The sequence below is a fragment of the Boleophthalmus pectinirostris genome, unplaced genomic scaffold (assembly GCF_026225935.1).
Source record: "Boleophthalmus pectinirostris isolate CB_2022bp ecotype Guang Dong unplaced genomic scaffold, ASM2622593v1 HiC_scaffold_17, whole genome shotgun sequence".
NCBI classification, from domain to species: Eukaryota; Metazoa; Chordata; class Actinopteri; order Gobiiformes; family Gobiidae; genus Boleophthalmus; species Boleophthalmus pectinirostris.
Genome location: NW_026571115.1, coordinates 4,171,102 through 4,175,599, shown reverse-complemented (window position 1 = coordinate 4,175,599; position 4,498 = coordinate 4,171,102). Strand labels below are relative to the sequence as shown.

Here is a 4,498-nt window from a genome sequence, read left to right as displayed (position 1 = left end):
GTTGTGTTTTCTCTTTTCTTTGTTGGTACATGTTTATACCAGATTGAACTTTTCTTGTCATTCATGATTTCATCCTTTGGTTTTTCTAAAGTTAAAACAAATCATTCATATTTTATTTCATCTTCAGAGTCATTTATATAGCTCAGACCTTGCACTTTTGTTTTGGAGATAAAAGGTGTGTTCAAATGGTCAGTGAACAGTCATATGACACAGTTATCAAACATTTATCAGGTTAGAGCAAAGTCCAGGAAAAGTTCAGAGACACAGAGGGAGAAGGATCCATCTGAACCATTATTCCAGCTCCAGGATTAAACAACCAAGAAACTCAAGACTTGTGCTTCAGCTGTGAAACCTGCTCTGGGCTTTGGTGAGTGTAAAGCAGGAGTGTCCAAACTATGGCCCGGGGGCCAAGAGCGGCACTCAGATATTTGTACTGGCCCACAGGCCTTCTACTGCTCTGTCCACATGATCTTAGACACTACTGTTTACAGCAAATGTGATTAACTCTACAATTTGAATCTAAATCAAATCCAAATGGATTGTGATACAGAACTACAATTCATATTTAAGCCTCATTAAAGGTTCAGCAGCTCTGTCCAAACTACAGTCTGTTAAATGCACCTGAATGATCCACAGTATGACCACTTCAAATAAACCTCATGATTAGAATTCTTCATGAAGACTTTGTGTTTGTCACTGTCTTATGTTGCTGTTTTTTCTTCTTTAAATGACTCTGAAAATATGGTGTGATGACTAATTGTGTTCTGTCTCATTGTGGTTTTAGATTTAGAGACAAAATGGCTTCCAGGCTGGAGGAGGACCTGACCTGTCCCATCTGCTGTGAGCTCTTCAGAGAACCTGTGCTTCTGTCCTGCAGCCACAGCTTCTGTAAAGTCTGTCTGCAGAACTGGTGGAGGGACAAACCCATAAAGACCTGTGCAGTTTGTAAGAGAAGATCCTCAAAGGAACATCCTCCTGTGAACCTGGCCCTGAGGAACCTGGTGCAGACGTTTACAGAGCAGAGAGAGCAGACCCCTTCAGAGCAGAGAGAGCAGACCCCTTCAGAGCCTCTGTGCAGTGTTCACTCAGAGAAGCTCCGGCTCTTCTGTCTGGACCATCAGCAGCCGGTGTGTCCTGGTCTGCAGAGACTCCAGGACTCACAAAGACCACAGGTTTAGTCCCATGGAGGAGGCGGCCGAGGACCTGAGAGAGCAGCTGAGGACGTCCATCAAGCCTCTGCAGGACAAACTGCAGGTACAGACTCTTCACCTCTGGAACTGTGTTTGTGTTCATGTTTCTGTTTGTCATTATACATGCAAGGACCTTCCAGGACCTTCTTGTTAAGAGGAGAGAGTGCTAACCACTCTGCCATCGTGCCTCCATGTGGAGCCTCCCTCTCCCCAGACACCTCCTGGTGTTATTAGAGCCTTTAGAAGCGTGTGAGGAGCAGCTCACACAGACCACTGTCAGAGCAGACTTACTGCTGATCAGAGGCTCAACTGTGTTCACTCACATTCATCACACTAATGTGTCAGGGCCCCACAGACCAGAGGGCTGCTTCTGTCTGATTCACTCGGACTCTTTCTGTGCAGGTTCTGACTGGGAGGAAAGAGCAGTTTGAAGACGCCGCGGCTCATATCACAGCCCAGGCTCGACAAACAGAGGCACAGATCCGACACCAGTTTGAGAAACTGCACCAGTTTCTGTTGGAGGAAGAACAGTCCAGGATGAAGGCTCTGAGGGAGGAGGAGGAGCAGAAGACTCACAACATGAAGGACAAGATGGCCACCGTGAGCAGACAGATGGAGACTGTGTCCAAAACCATCACAGAGACAGAGGAGCAGCTGAGGGCCACAGACATCTCCTTCCTGCTACAGTACAAGTCTACAGTGGAGAGAGTGCAGCGCCGCCCCCTGGTGGAGGAACCACAGATGGAACCTGGAGCTTTGATCGACCAGGCCAAACATCTGGGCAACCTGGACTTCAACATCTGGAGGAACATGAAGAGACTGGTGAAGTTCTACCCTGTCATTCTGGATCCAAACATTGCAGGTCGTGAACTCATCCTGTCTGAAGATCTGAGCTCAGTGAAGAGTGGAGAGAAACAGAAGCTTCCACAGAATCCAGAGAGAAATAAAGGTCACACTGTAGAAGGATCTGAAGTGTTTACATCAGGGACTCACAGCTGGGACGTGGAGGTCGGGAACAATAAAAGTTGGGCTGTAGGTGTGAGTGGAGATGTTCTGAGACGGGGAAAGACTGAGACTGGAGGTTCGTGTATACGTTTCATTAATGGTGAATACTCAGTCTGTTCTCTCCCAGACACAGTTAAATCACTCTCTGTGAGGAGGAGTCTGCAGAGACTCAGAGTGAAACTGGACTTTGACAGAGGAACAGTGACCTTTAGTGACCCCGACACAAACACTGACCTGAACACATTCACATTCACAGACACTTTCACTGATGGACTGATTCCATATTTATTCACAGAAGAAAACATCCCCCTGAAGATTTTACCAAAGGACGTCACTGTAAACGTGTAAATACTGAAACTTCAAGAGGAGGGATTCTGCAAAACAACTTTTAGGAGTTTTCTACCATGTTATAATGTTGTTCCTCATCAAAAACATGTTTGAAAAGGTTCCATGCATGTTTGCGTAATTTAGAGATCTCTCTGCGGTCGAATTCATGCCAGCTGTAATGTAATAGTGCTCTGAAGGGGGAGTGACTTAGTGACAGGGACACAGAGGGGAGACTTAGAGAGGCAAAAATGAAACTAAAACTTCTTAAACATGTTGATGTGTTATTTTTGGTGAATATTACATTTTCCAAACAATCAAAGGAAACATGGTGATGTAAATGTGTTGTGAGTTTGCAGTTCATCCTCCAGAGAAGTGGAATAATACTCCCTCTTTAAGGACTCAGGTTTCTCTCACAGTTTTTGTCTTGTTTGAAACAGGGAAAAGGGAGGTCACAGTGTCACATTTTAGTCTCATCATTACTACTGTTTTCAATCCATGATTTCCATTGTTCTTTTACAATCACAACAAAAAGATGATGCAACAGCTTCAAAAATAGGATCATGTCATGTAAAGGTGCACTATGTAGATTTTCAGCTGGAGGGTTCATCACCTGCTTGTCTCCATGGAGATGTTATTGCTTTGCCTGGAAAGTTCCACAGTATGGCATTTCAATTCAACTCATTTGTCTTGCATGTTTTCAGTGACATTTGTTAATCTGTCTCAAAAATACCTTGAAAAAGTGACTTATAAAAGCACATGGTCATATAAAAGAAAGTCCTCATATTTAATGTGGAAAATCACATTCTTTTGTCTCAAATAAAGAGTTCTTTTATCATCATCGTGGGATCAGAATCGGTATTGAGTATCGAGTCTATTTCTTAGTATTGAAATGGAGTTTGAAATGTTGTTACGGTGACAACACGACACTGAACACATCCCACTTTAATATGTGATTGTGTCAAATGTGTGAAACAGTCACTATTAGACGACTGAATCATCAATAAGGGTTTACATGATCCTCATGCTAATATCAGTTTCTCTTCCATTTGAATTTGGACTTCAATTCACAAATGAACAGTTTTCTAAATGACTCCAAAATGTTTTTATCTGTGACACAACACACACACTTTCCTAAACTAAGGACACACACACACACACACACATAGGCCTCTTGATGTGTGCTGGGTCAAAGCTCGACTGTGGAGGTTCTATGGACACACTCACACCTGCACAACCCAAACACACACACACCATGTGTTCACCTGTTTCACACCTGGAATTTCTTCTGTTCAGGTTCAAGGTTTTGTGTTTTGGAGAAACTTTTGAAACATGTTGAAATATATGACATGTGTTACTACTGCCCCCATGTGGACAAGACTGACACAACAGACCAGAGGTCAGACCAGAAACCAGAAGTTGAAGTTGGAGTGAAATTCAGAACATTCCTTTAAATATTAATTTGGAAATCTGTGTGGAAAGAAAACCAAAAACAACAACAACAACAACAAAACAGCTCAGCATTGAACAGAAACATGATTAATTGTGTAAAAAGTGAAAAAGTAAATAGTGTGTTGTAATAATGGTCATGTAACTATGGTGATAACTCTTGTGTCACATCAGTGACTCTGCACACGTGGTTTTCTTTAAACAGGTTTAATGATGCTTGAAAAGGTGAAAGTGTAGAGCAGACAAATGTAACATTACAATATGTCTAGAACAGTTCCAAAAATACAGAGTCAAAAAGTGTAAGTCCAAGGTTGTAGCTCCACACACTGAAGTCTGTCCGACGCTGTTTTGAGAGCTGCGTGGATCGTGTGTAATGATCATATTACAAAGCTCGTATTAAAAACTCCACAATGCTGAACTTCCAAATAATTATGAGTAAAGTTGTTGAACATGGGTAGAAAATACATACTGGAAGAAAACTGTGGACTCAAAAGGCAACTGCATGCTGCCATGTGTGATGTTTCCAACTG

At 42.7% G+C, this 4,498-nt stretch overlaps 1 pseudogene; it reads left to right on the top strand.

Annotated features, from left to right (window-relative positions):
• The first annotated feature begins 281 nt into the window (after window positions 1–281).
• Window positions 282–3,335, top strand: LOC129408695 (E3 ubiquitin-protein ligase TRIM35-like; annotated as a pseudogene).
• Window positions 3,336–4,498: the final 1,163 nt, after the last annotated feature.